Source organism: Pinus tabuliformis, chromosome 4_2, assembly GCF_031772625.1.
Source record: "Pinus tabuliformis cultivar Carrire ecotype Pingquan chromosome 4_2, CPIR1, whole genome shotgun sequence".
NCBI classification, from domain to species: Eukaryota; Viridiplantae; Streptophyta; class Pinopsida; order Pinales; family Pinaceae; genus Pinus; species Pinus tabuliformis.
The window spans coordinates 568,775,603-568,790,924 of record NC_142304.1 but is presented as its reverse complement, the minus strand read 5'-3'; positions in this window follow the sequence as shown (position 1 = coordinate 568,790,924).

Below are 15,322 nucleotides of genomic sequence, written 5' to 3'. Positions count from 1 at the left end.
ATATATTCATAAGCATAGCTGATGTCGGTTATCTCTACAGGTGAGGACTGAGAGAAGGCAAGCGAGGTCGAAGAACAAATGCATAAGCATCAAGTATGGCTCCAGGTAAAAGATGCATTAGCAGATCCGAAGAGTTTATATATGCGGGTGTGTTCTATTTAAAGATCCGGCCTTTAGGCATTGGCGGTCATGTTTCCATGTGTTATCTATGTGTTCCAAAGGTTATGTGGTCTCAAGCCTTATCATGAAGAAATGACATGCATACCTCCTCCTTTTAATCGACATCTATTCATTTCCCCAGGAAATGAAACGCTCCAGCAGATGTGGCCTTTACGTGTCAACCATTTCATTGATCGAGCTATGCCTGTATACTTTAATTTGTATATTGAAAAGAGGAGGGAGGTGAAAAGTCAGGGGAAGACCAAGGGCCAGTTCCTTTTGCATAAGTATTACCTCCGAAGATTAGGGGAGGACCTTTTTTTGGGTAGAACATCCTTTGATTTATTGTGAATAAAGAAGATTGTTTGGTCGAGAAAGAGCCCTTTTCATATTCATTTGCCTCTCCTTTCATGTGTTTAGAATCAGGATGTCATTGGTGGCATAAATATAAATGTCATTTTTTTTGTGCATATTGATAACAGACAGTTCATGACTAGTATTGGTTATTCAAATATGATTTGTTACAATGGTTAATTCATGAGCGATTGCTTATTCGAGACCATTTTGAACATCAGTTGCAAATTTTATTTGTATGGAATTGAATGTGTATTCCTGTATAAGTAGTTAGATTGCAATTAAGATTTAATACAACCTTGTTCATCTGTGAACCAGTAATTGATTCATTAGGACTTGGAAATTATATATGATGTTTAACTTCCTTTTGTTATGTTCCTGCAGGATAGATTACAATAGTTAGGACTAGCATAAGTAGTTAGAATTAGTGTAGATAGGATTTGATACATATAGGTTAGTTGTTTCGTTTGTTTATTTAATTGAAGTCTTCCTCCAAGAAGCAATCTTTAAACACATATAACATTTTATGAGATCCTCTAAAACCTATCGTAACTAGCCATTCCAAATGAAAGTAGATCTAATTTGGGTCTACAATCAGGTTAGTTCCCCTTGTTGGCATAGTGAACATTCGTCACGTCAATAGTTGTACATAATCAGTTAAGGATATGAGTGAGGTGTGTAGATTTATCAAGAGATGAATTACCCAAAACAAGAATCATTATGATTCAATATAGCTAAACTTAACAATGTTATTAGTATATTATCAAATGAATAATCCTTTCAATATCAATGTATTTAAAGCATACCTTAGTTTCTTGGCCAACCTTGTCTTGAGAGATCCTCCTTCATACTCCTTGCAAATGTTTTTCCAAATAAATACAATAGAGAGAATGGTGATTAGTATTTAATATAATCAAAGCTAAATGAATACATGAACCCAAAACTAAAAATAAATGAGATACGTATATTTGGGAGTTGTTGGGGGCTCCCTCCAAAGCTTGAGGGATACCTAAAAACTTATAAAAACAATTAAATTGTCTTTTCCAAAATAGTTTTAAAACCCTATAAATTATAAAACATATAAAACAAGATATATACCTCTTCAAGTAAAGGACTTAGTAGTATAAGTCCCTAATGTTGGATTCTTCGGGTTCACTTTCTTTGAGTCTCCTTCTTCAGCACAATTGCCTTGATCCCTTCCTCTCTTCTTATTCTTTGGATTTTTGAGACAGTCACTCTTGTAGTGACCCCTCTTAAGACATTGATAACATTCTATCTTGGACATGTCAATTTTCTTCCTTGGTCCCTTTGATATCTTTCCCTTATGTTGAGCAACGTAAGCATTTGATACTCCTTCAGGATTGGCAACCATTGAGATCTTGGGTTATTCTTGACTACAGTGGGTCCATATTTCTTCAAAGGTGGGAGCTACCATCCAACTATTAATGCCTGTAGCAAATGCACCCCAAGAGGGTGCCAATCCTAATAGAGCATTGATAACAATTTCTTTGTCTGGAAAAATTTCATCAATGGCCAAGAGATCATCTGTGAGTCTAGCTATCTTCATAAAAAAGGTTACCACATTCTTCTTTCATCATCTTTTTTGTCCTTAGCTCATTCTTCAAACTTTCTACTTAACCAATGTTCTTAATGGTAAATAATTTTGACAAGGCTTCATACATTTCCTCAGCATGATCGATGTTAGCTATGAATGGGACAAGGTTGCCCTTTATTCCTTCTACCATTAGAGTCGTGGCCACCAATTCCAACTCTTTGCATTTCACTTTGTCAGCATCACTGGAATCCTTTATAGGCTTCTTTAATTTTCCTCTTACCAAATCTAGTACCTTGTTCTTTTCAAGCATTAGGTCAATCCTCTTCTTCCAGGACCTGAAGTTAGAGGCCCCTTCATGTTTTTTCTCTCCCTTGAATGTGTTAAACCTCTTCCATGAATATAATAGGCTCCTTTCCTGACATAGTCCCTTTGACTATTTCCTTGATTAAGTGCTTGAGATTTCCTTTTTCTTCCTTCTTCACCAAAGCTAGGATACCATGTTAGAAAATCAAAAAGGCAGAAAGATTTTCTTATTCTTGATAATTACTTGTGATGTTACTTTTTATTATGATACTTTATATCTTATTTGTTTTAGTTCATCAAGCAATTACCAAAGAAGCAATACATAAAATAATAAACACCATATGTAGGCATAGTGCCAGGCAAAAACCCCCCTCAAGAGGAAAACCTAGTCAAGAAATTATTCCTTTCAATAGTATTCTTTGAGACTCTTCACCTTGTTGATGGTGTTGGACCCACCAACATGTCTAGTGATCTCCCCGGTAAGAATTCCCAACTAGACCTCAAACTGTTTGGTGGAGTCCCAGCAGTGGGTCGTATGGTATTGCCTTGACCACGGTTGCGCACAGAGGTAAGTATGATGTCCTTGTTGGTAGCAACGTTGTGACATGCACAACAAGCCAAGGAAGATGCATGAAGGGTTCTAACACATGGAAGGGGGAATGAGTGCGCCCCTTAGAAACATGTGGAAACATGCAGCTTGAAAGGGAACACACGAGAAAAGATACATCACAAGATGGAAGGGACGGAAAACAATGATCCGGAGTGATGGTTAAACCAACAGCACATCTCAGTAAGATTCATACATACATATATAGAAAGATTCCATACATACATGCATAAGAAAACAACTACATATATCATTAGAGTAACCAAGATAGATGAAATACAATAACAACATATGCATGAAATGTGTGAGCTTTGTTATATTAAGAGTTAAACATCCAATCATACAATACAACCATGACCAACCACTAGTTCCAACAGTGGAACATTACAGTCACTATCGCCTGCTCCTCCAAAGAGATGTACTAGCTCTGCACTGTGGAGAAGCCAAGGTTCGTTACAATACACTCCAAGATTCTGTAAGATACAACTATAAGAAGCTTGTTTCCCAAAAGCCTCTACAATGAGTTATGAGGTTCTATAAATAGCAAAGGGTGAGCTAACCTTTGACATTCCCCTTTGTGACTCTTCACCTACCCTCATGACTCTTCAACTACTAAATGATTGTTACATTCGACCATCGACACTTAGTCATTCACTTTTACAAGATGTTACATTACAATCTGCACATGTACCCATGTGAGACAAAAATAGGCTTCAGCAAGCCATGAAAGACACTACTAAGGCTCAGACAACTATGGGAAGACCAACACTTTAGCATCCTCACGATGATCGATGATGGCAAACTAATGCCAAGATTTGTAGCTCGTGATGGTGTCCGCATGCTCAATGGTGACATCCTGCTCAAAGCGAACTCTCGCCTCCAATGCATCCAAGTACACTCATTTGGCTCCTCTGATAACATGTGCATCATAGTCTTGAGTGTAGCTGGACCAGTGGCATACTGATGCATAGTGTCTATACTGATCTCCAATTGTGTGCTAATGGCTATGCACATCAACCCGTTGAAGTACATGTTCAGCTCCAGTTGGACTTGGTTCTTATCTTCACCTCAGTGAGTGTGCCAATGGATGGGATTGCATTTGTGCACACAATGACATCCATGCTCCTGAACATCGTGCATGTAATCAACATCACTTCTCACCCTATCTACTATGTGCCAGCTATTGGGATGGGTTTATAACTTGTATGGGCTCAGTTTCATCAATATTTGCATGTTGCGCCTCCTGTTGTACCTATTCCCACTATGCTTCCTTCTCTCCGCTGCATAGCTCTGGTTCTTCCCTGAGTTGCTGCTTCAACTCTTACAACTCCTCTTATTTTTCCGCTTCAAAGCTATTTCATCACAAGTGGATCTGCTTTGAACTTGCAGCTTCACTCCACCTCTACGTTGTCAACAACCTTCCTCCTGCCCTAGTCATGCGCAGGTATGCTACCTTCTGCTACTACTAAAGGTGTTGCTCATTGCGATGCTACTACCATTTCATCTTGATATCCTTGTCTATGAACAACTTGGTGTCTTCATAGATAGGAAAGCTCATAGACACTTGCTCAACTGCATCCCCAGTTGCACTCTCAACTGTGTCATTTGACGCTGCTCTCCTTGAGGTCATTGTACCTGTGTTGTTGAGAGGTAGATGAACACATATGGTACCTAGAGACATAGCAACACTCATGGAAAGAAATCTATCAATTGAAAATAAAAACAAACTTGAGGACTAACTTGCAACATACCTGTGTGACTGATTGTGAAGATTGCACAATTTTTAACGGGAGGCTGGGATACTAACTTCCAAACCTGCGTAAGGCATAGTCCGTGTTGTTAGGAGGTTGACTGACTATTGGAACTATGCAATGCATAGTCCAGCTTGGCCTGCTGAGGACTAAAACTATGCAATGCGCAATTTCAGTTAGCCATGGCATGCAAACCAGCAAACTGCATTGCGCAGTTTCTGGGGCCAGCAAGGCACTACCTCCCAGAATTTCACAATGCAAGCTTGGAGGCTAGTGTTGTGTCAGATTTGTGCAATTTCTGGAGGGAAGGTAGGGACTTCACTTCCAAAAATGTGCATTTTCTAGTCGGGCAAGGTATGGTCTAGGCTAAGGTAGCCCACACCTACTGACTGGCGAATGGAAACATGAGAAGTTTCAGTGCATGGTGAAGATGAGTGCAAACAAGAGTGAATGATCATGCATGAAAGTAATAAGTGAGGGTTTCACAAAATGGGAAAGAAATCATGTGTGTGGAGCGAGTCACCGCAACGATGATTGTTAGTGCAAAAACAGTGTCATGCATGCGACAGTACTGAGATGCAAAGAAAAATTGAAACAATGCTTCTACAAGCTAACATGCATCAAAATGATAGCAAAAATTTATTAAAATCAAGAAGACAAGACTTACACAAAGTGAAATACATTAAGCAATAGAAATGCAAGATAAGACGTGAGAAGCAGACATTCCCTTGAAAGGCTTAGTTGAATGTGTCAAAGAATCCTAAATGCAATAAGGGATGTCAGAGCTGCAAGATCAATATGAGGAATGATCTCTGAAGCTTCCTACAAATGAGTTTTGATAGTATCAAGGTTATGATGCACATGCCACAAATCTAGGAAAAAGCGACACTTGGCAGGAGGTTTCTAAAACGATATTTTCATGTAACCTCCAGCTTCTTTAAATAGATCCCTAAATATAGGGATGATTTCTTTTTTATTTTTCAAGAAAAATAGGACATGCATGCAAATCAGCCTTACTCAATCCTGGAGGGAACTGGTCAACCTGACAACACATGCAATAGCCTGCAAGCCTGAGGATAAAATTTGCACAGTTTTTGGGCTAAGCAAGGCTAATTGTCCCTCCTGCAACTAAGCAATTTTTGGACTGAAATCCCTGGCTGTCAGTCAGAACTGCACAATTCCTGAGCTGAAACCCATTGTCGTGATGCACTGTGCAATTTTCAAGGGGAAGGTTGCCTAGCTGAACTGTGCATTTCTAGAGACAAGCAAGCAACCTAGTAGGATTGCACAATTTCTAGATGGAAGTCTGGTTCCCCTCTATAATTGTGCAATTTTCAACGTGAGCATCTTAGCTAGAAAAATGCATAAGTCAGGAATGACAATCTACGTGTGGGAGATGAACAAGTTGACATTCACAGGCTGGCAGGCCACTGAAACAAAGCTAAAGCCTATGTACTTGACAGTCCAATACATGCTGCTAAGGATGGTTGGTAGGGAGGCTCCAAAACGAAGGTAAGGAAAAAATTTATAGGGTGGTTGTAGCTACTACAACACTTGGCTACACACTGGTAGAACTCTAGCTCTCTAAATGGACCTTGTTTTGTGAAAAGAAAGTCTAACTCCTCTAGGAGTATTGTTCAGTTCTCTGATCATCTGGGTTTCCACATGTTGTACTATGTAACAACCCCCCCATTTATATAGTAATAGCTAATATTAGACATATAAATGGGGACCCTTTTAATTTTTTAGTCTTTGAAAAATAAATCCTAACACTAAGAAATTGCCTTGAAAACTCTTAGAAAACAACTCAAGTTTAGAATCCTCATCGCAAATCGCAAATCACATGTCTTCATGTAATAATCATAAACACCTTAAAGAAATTGTGATATGCGATCAACCACCCCACTGCGACATCCCGATCAAAACGCCTTAACAATTCATAATTGCATTTCGCAGGAGTCACAAATAAATAAGCCATGCCATTATGTCATCCGTTAACGATTTGCAAAATGTGATAATGCAATATTCACAATCACACTTCGCATTATAAATAGACAATGCTATATGACATTGTTTAAGAAGTTGTGATGCGCAAATAAAGCACCAGGAGTGGGAAGTAATTGTTTTTTAATATAATAATAAGTGGTTTGACAGGGTGATTAATGTTTAGTGGCCCGAGGAGAAGTAATGATGTTTCAAGTTATGGCTAGTTAACGTTGAATATCCAATTCGAAATTCTCCATGATTCAAATTCATTTGAGAGAGTCTTCAGCCTTAATTTCCCTATATCGACTGTGCCGAGTATATCTCTTCCATTTTAGGGAAGCTACAAAAGACATGTCATTGCGGAAAGTGATGCAGAAACAGAAAAATCAGACCATTATAGATTCCGAGCTATCAAAAATGTCTCCTATATTCTCCGATACGGTCTTCAGCGTCGATGCAGGAGCAATAGCTTGGGAGGTCATATAAAATAGGCTTGAGGAGAAGCGTCCCAAGATTATTGTCACAAAACTAACGGCTGACTCAATAAGACCTTCGGGACTCCAATTCAAGGATGCTTCTTGTTCTTTCCTTCACAGAATAGGAGCAAGAGAAAAAATCCTCCCATACACTCATATGATTAGGTGGGTGGTGGAAAACCTCATTATTGAAGATAGGAAATTCAGGAACTCGAGAATGGAACTCATGGGGTCATTCAAAGTAGAATACCTAAAGAAAATGTACAATACCTGACCCTTGGGACATATATGATAAATCATACATGGCCACCTTCGTGAAGAAGAAAGAAGAAACTTTCCAGATGACCCAAGGTTTGAGGGTACTGGATAACAAGTTCAAATTTGACAAAACGGGTATGTATCCTATAGCCTCTTTGGCAAAACCCTACAACTATGCAGCTCCTATGTTATGTAGACTATACAGGTTACCTAATAATGCTAATTTTTCCATAGAATGGATCCCATTGATTGATGCATGTGTTAATTCCCACATCATGAATTGGGCCACCATCCTATCTGATAACCTATCCACTGTCATCACCGAATATCGGCAGAAGAAATCCTCATCTCTAGAGAACCTTCCTCCGTTCTATTTTAGTGCCTACATTATGGATGCCATTTGTTTCTACACTAAATTTGCATTCATTGGTTGGAAATGGACCTTGCAGGATACCTACCCTATCCATCCCAGCCATAAACAAATTTGGGAATCTCATTATATACACAATTTTTATAAAAAATGCCATGCTTTTATTTTGCCATTGCATCAATTAATTTTCAATAAGAAAGCCCCCAGGTTTTCCCAAGAAGCTGCTATAGACCTTCTTGCAGTTGGCAAATATTTTGTTGAAGAATGGTTCACATACATTAGGGTTTTTGGTAGTACAGTAGACCCACATGTCCTTCCTTTGTATGTCTCTGATAAATTGTTAGCAAGAGAAATAGCCCACCAGACGGTGGGAAAAGGCTTGACAAAAGTCCTAAAAGAAAGCAAGAAGTTATTATGTTCGTCTTTTCCTATTAGGTGTGGTTCCTTTTCATTAGAAAATTTTAACCATGCAATAAAAGATTCAGTAAGCCTGGAAAGCCTCATGCTCCATACTTTGCTCAAAAGGCAATTTGATCCAAACAAGATAGCATATAACATCACTATTGTAGTAAAGATCAAGCCTTATAACCATGAGGCTAATGATTTTGAAGACATTTTACAGTTGGCTCAATCCTTCGAACAATTGTTAGAATGGGAAAGGACAAATCTGAGTCTTGAATATTTTGAAAGCTTTCAAGAGTTCAAAAACAAAAGGCTCAAGATAATTCCGTTGCATTTGTTAAAAATCAATGACAAACCTACACCTAGTGTGACTGTCAATAGCGAGGGACACGATTCTCACATAGAGTCTCAAGTAGATACAAGTAAAGCACTGGACACAAGGAAGGCCCAAGACACCGAGAATACAGTAGAATCCAGTAGGAAGTCAGTTGAAAAGCATGGTATGAGTACCCCACCCAAAGATATCAGTTTTGAGGTCAAAAGTAAAAATTTGGAGCAGGAGTGGGATCAATTCAATAAGAAACTATAAGAATATCTCAAGACAATAGATGCCCAAGAAACTATGGAGTATCAAACTCCTCTGCATGTTTAGAAAAACACAAAGTCTGAACCGATAGATGAGCAAGCAATGACGTCTCAGTAGACTAAAATCATTCCCGCTTTACCCACATCGGAAATTATCTTAAAGGTGATTGAAATCCCTCCTCTTGATGTGTACTACAACCCGATGCACAAGGCTGTAGTAAGGAGACAGAGGAAAATGAGAAGGATAAAAACACCCGAGCTCCCACCTGGGAATGAACTGATGGACATAGTCTGGAAGGACATCCCTTCCAACCCAGCTGAAAACTTGACTAGATTGTCACAGTTTACATGAGCGTATGCAACTTCCAACATGGACAAAGCTACCGAGATATCTATTTTGTTGAAGGAAAAGGAAGAGAAGATTTCACAACTCTAGCAATGGCTCGAAATAGAGAAGGCAAGTGTGAATAGGCATGCCACTGAGTAGCTGGCCCAATTGCAACAGACCATGGAGGTGCTGAAGATAAGCCATGAAGAAAATATATTGGCCAGAAACATGCAATTCCAAGACTTTCAACAAGCCATGGAAGGATATAAGGATGTCCCTACTATCGAGGAATTCATCAAAGAGGCGCTAGAGATAAATTATCTCTTATTAAAATAGTAAGAATAATCTTGCCAAAAGATGTCACATATCGCTCCTTATCTAATCACTAGTGACCAGCGAATGGATAAAGCAATTGACCAAACAACTAAGTTTACTGATCTAAACACAAGAATCTCAAAGTTCATCGAATGGAAAGAAACATAAGAGGGAAGGAAAGCTAATCTTCTTGAGATCAAGGAGACACACAAGGAAATTCTTTTCACGGATTGGGATGCAAGGATCAAACATGTCGAACTAGTAGTGGAAAGAGCGGTTGGGGTGTCGAAGAACATAGTAAAGGCGGTAAACCACACTTTTTTTGCCACCAACTTGGTGAAGGAAGGCAACTCGAAAGAACTGCCTGATCTAAATGACTTGCATAACAAATAGAAGGAAATAGCAGAAATTCAAAGGGAAGCAATCACAAAGTTAGCAAAGAATGATTGGGATTAGTATTGGCAATACCTCGTCAATCCACAAAGTCAAATCATGACCCTTAACTACTCACTCCATTCAACTCGGTGGATGTTTCCACCTCTCATAGATGCAATTTTCATAGGATAGGTTAGAACACAGTTTGGGGCACCTCCTCAAGTCAAGCCGATGGCCGATATATGCGATTTGAAAGACAAGCTGGTAAACAGCAAATCATTATCATAGCCTCTACTCATCAAGCCACTTTTTATTTTCAGAGTTAGTTAACTAGTTAGGAGGAAGGTTGTTTGAAAGCTCCTCAAATTTTTGTATAATATATTTTATAACATTAGTTAGAATAGTATTTATACCCTTCTCATGCATTTAGAGAAGGGTCCAAAATTTTATCAAAAACATTCGCAAAGAATGCACTATTGTAAGTTTGTGAATTCTTGGGTGAAATTATGGAACATGATCGTTTCTTTTAAATATCAGACTACTTTCCTTTGTTGATGCACTTTTGTATACTTGGAAGATAATTTGATCTCAAGAAAGGAGTCAATCTATGTCATTAGTCAAATCAACAGAACCTCACATATATGGTACTTCTATCTTGTATGATTAGTCATGTTTCTTTTTAATTAGTGACAACACTTTATTTTCATGAATTGTATATGAGATATGTTCTTTCTGTTAAGGATTAATTGCACTATTGTACGATGCCTAGCTGAGATTGTTTATTTTCATATATAAAACATCACATATGCGATATAGTTTATACATTTCTTTGACTAACTATTTAGTCAAAGAAATTATCTTTACACGTTATCATCTTTGTTTTATATATGATTGATCTCTATTATCACATGTCAAGCAGATATCTTTGTAGATCTCATATTATATAGTAATACCCAGGTTTATATTAGATTAAGTTAACTAGAGATTTGCATGATAGAATAGGTCATTTAGATATCATTATTCTATTGCAATCACTTGAAAAACCACCCACTCTCATTTTAAAACCCATTCCATGAAACTGGTCCCATCATCCCCAGTCAGAGCCACCACTTAAACGGAAAGGGAGTTGTCTTAAGGTCCGGACCAGGTGGTTATCCCCCATCTTTTAGCGGCAGAAATCTGAGGCCTCAACATTTTGGTGCTAGGAGGGCCTCCGACTATGAATGGCATATAAACCTAAAGATCAATCAAAAAACATTCATAAGATTCAAAACCCCTCCACCACTTCTACACCTTCTAGACGTTGTTCAAAATCTCTGGATCAAAAATCTAAATTTGTAGAAACATATCCCTCGTCTCTTGAAGTAGTAAGGCAACCACTTTCTCCATATTACACTCTCGAGTCTCCCGAAGTCCATTATTTGATACAAAAATTGGAACAGATATCCATTCCTGCCCAGAAACCAGAGAGGCCCGAAGCTTCTAGAGAAAGTGTTACTTCCTTATTACGAGAAAATAGTGTATTAACTAGATTGCAAAGTGAAAGGCTTGGAGTAACTCCTTTTGAGTTTCCCATCCCTCCATGATGTAGGAAAGTTATCACATCAAGATCTGAATCGAATACCAGCGAGATCACATCACCCTTCCATCCATTCACTTCTCCATCCATTTCTACTCAATCCACTTCTTCTCAACTATCCACTTCTCCAATTAGTATTGCTACTAGTAGTACTAACCTAGTAGTAAGTTCTTCACCATTTATACCTACTTTTGGACTGGCCTTCCCATCTTCCCAGTCTCTGACTCAAGCTATGGGAAATCAACTCGCTCAACCTTGGACAAATCTTGGTGTTGTTCTGGTTGCTAATCCAAATGCTCTCCCAGCAAACCCAGAAAAATGGTTACCTAAGTACAATCTTGATGATGGTCTTCTAGCTGAAGAACATCTAAATAACTTTATGTTAGCCATGAATCTTAATGGAGTTGCACATGAAGATGTTGGAATCAAAAGATTTCCTTATACCTTTCAAGGATCTACTGGATCTTGGTATTTTTCCCGTCCAATAGGTTCAATAAGGGACTGGGATAAATTTCAAGAAGTATTTCTTGCAAAATTTGGTGATGATAGGACCATAGCATCCTTAATCAATGATATTTCTAACTTAAAAGAAAATTTAGATGAAAGGATCAAAGACTTCAACTCCAAATTTAACAAGTTACTAAACAAAATCCCAGCTGCCTCAAAACCTGCAGTAGATGTACAAATAGAATGGTACATATCCTCCCTTCCTTCTAATATTGCAATTTTTGTAGATAGAGCCAATTAGGCTACCCTTGTTGAAAACATGAAAAAATCCCTGTCTGTAGAAAGAAGGATTATAAATTTAGAAAAAAGATCAGAGAAAGACAAAAGGAAGTCAAAGAAAGTAACATTTAAGGATGATTCGAAAAACAAAACTTCAAAGGACCCTTTCGATCTTGGAGGCCTTCAGAAATTGCTAAAAACCATGTCCAATGAAATGGTCGAAATCAATAAGCAGGTCGTAGAATCCTCTTCTCCCAAGAAACCCCTTCGCTTATTTAAATGAAACCCTTCATTTGTATCACAACCACCGAATATTATTTCAAATGAAAAATCTGATCAAGAAACAGAAGAAGACTCATCAGTTGAAGAGGAAGTTGAAACGGAAGAAGAAGTTGAATTAAATGGAATGTGGGATTTCATTCTTCCAACTGAAGAATAAGAACAAACTATGACAGTAACTATAAGAAGTAAAAACTCTCCTGATATATCTATAACAAATTAGAAATAGAAAATTGCTACTCCTGTAAAGGAGAAAATAGTAAGTAAGAAGTCTAAGACTAGTCAAACTGATCCTATTCCACTAGATCCTCCAAATGCTTCCAAAACATTAGTAATCTCAAATACAGTGGAATATAACATAGTCAAAGATATGAAAAAGATGAGAGAAAACATTTCATTACATGAACTCACTAAACTCAAGAAACAACAGAAAATTCTATTAAGAGAGTTAAAAGCAGTTCCTGTATCTCCTCTACCATCTGTTGTATTTACTCAAGTTTCCTATGATATGAGTAAACCTCCCTCCTCTTCAAATAAATTAAATATGATGAATTTAGTCCTGAAAGGTTATAGGTCTATCTCTCATACACCTCCATTTCTTCTTACTTATGATATTTTCAACAGAAATGTCCATACTTGCCTTCTTGATTCAAGAGACTCTTCAAATATTATGCCAAGGACCATGTGCACCAAATTGAATATTACACCTCAAAAATCTGCAATACACATAACTCAATTGGATAGGAAAAAAGTAGAGGTACTTAGAGAAATAACATTAGTTTCAATTAGGCTTTCCTATAATCCAAAATTTTCACTAATAATCGATATTCTGATGGCTGATATCCCCGAATTTTATGGTTTAATTCTAAGTAGGGATTGGTCTGAAAAGTTGCATGGATACTTCGCAATTGGCTGGTCTCACATGTGGTTGCCACATAATGGTAAACCAAACCAAATCAGAGTAGACTGAGAGAAGTTCATGAAATACACAGCCACTAACCTCGAGGGAAGAAATGAACCTATTGCTTTCACCAATAATATCATTGGAAATTACTCAGCTGAGTCATTTTTGGTATATTTTAATGTTCAAAGGTCTCCCTTTCCAAATGATGTTGTAGTGTCTCAAATAGAAAAATTTTCACAAACAGATGCTTCAAACTGTGTAAATATAGAAGATAAAATTTTATATAATTCATTATTTTGGACTCTTTATTTTGATGGTTCCAAATCTGAAGATGGTGTAGGTGCAGGATGTATTTTAATCAACCCACAAGGAGAGAAAACCATGTTAGCCTACAGACTTGAATTTCAATGCGCTAACAACACCGCGGAATATGAAGCATTGATTCAAGGGTTGTATAAAGCCATTTCCCTTAATGTCAAATGATTGCAAGTATATGGAGATTATGAAATAATCGTTAAACAGGTAAGAAACACAATTCATTGTGTATCTGGGCACCCTAAACATTATCAATCTCTAGCCCAGAATCTTACTTCTCATTTCACTGCTTTTAACATTTCCTTAGTTCCCACATTGCAAAATGCAAGTGATGCTTTACATGCTAATGTGGCATCCAAGCTTATACCTTTGGAAGAATTTAGTCCAAATATATTTTCAATAGAGTTAGTTTTTAGGCCGCCCATTCCCGATAATGTGACGAATTGGCGAGTGTTTAATAATGATGCTAATATAATTGATTTCCTTACATCATAAGGGTCTTATGAGGAACAAATCATTTATGAACATGAGCGTGATCTTCAAATCAACCATAAACAAGATCAAAACCCAATCTTGAGGTCTGTAGTTAAGATGGAAGATCTCTATGATTTAAATGATAGATTCAAGAAGACTAACAACTCCAAAACTCAGAGTTCCACTCTGAGATTTGAAGTAGTAAACCTAGGTTCAACTAAGAAACCTTAAAATGCCAACCTAGGTCTTGGTTTATCATCTGTAGAAAGGATACCATTCATTAGGTTGTTAAAAACATATAAAGGTGTCTTTGTCTAGGATTATGTAGATCTCAAGACCTATGATGCCTCTGTAATTCAACACACCATACCAATGACTTCGAATGAAAAGCTAATACAATAGAATCTTAGGAAAATTCACCAAAACCTTGAAAGTCAAATTAAATATGAATTGAACAAGGTTCTCAAAGCCAAAATAATATTTTCTATTAGACACTCAAAATGGGTATCAAAAATGGTCCCTGTGAGGAAAAAGAATGGTGATATTAGGATTTGTATTGATTTTAGAAACCTAAATAGAGCTTGTCAAAAGGATAATTTTTTTCTTCCTACTATTGAGCAAATATTTCAATCAGTTGCAAGTTCTGAATTAATCACTTTTCTAGATGGATTTTCAAGATACAATGAAATTCTTGTACATCCAGATGACAGATTGAAGACAACATTCAGGACCAAGTTAGGGACATACACTTATCATAAGATGCTTTTTGGACTCATAAATGTAGGTGATACATTTCAACGTGCTATAGATATTGCTTTCAGAGGTTTGATTAATAAATCAATTATTATTTACCTAGATGACATCACAGTCTATTCTAAGGATAGAAACAATCATTTAAATGACCTAAAGCACATTTTTGAAAGATGCAAGACAGTTATTATTTACCTAGATGGCATCACAATCTATTCTAAGGATAAAAACAATGATTTAAATGACCTAAAGCACATTTCTTAAAGATGCAAGAAATATGGCATTTCTTTAAATCCCAAAAAATCTTATTTTGCTTTACCAGAAGGAAAACTCCTTGGATTTATAGTGTCTAGGATAGGATTTACATTGATCCTGATAGAGTCCAAGAGATTGAAAAATTCCTCTCCCACATAACAAAAAGAACATGCAATCGTTCCTAGGCCAAATTAATTTTGTAAAAATATTTGTTCC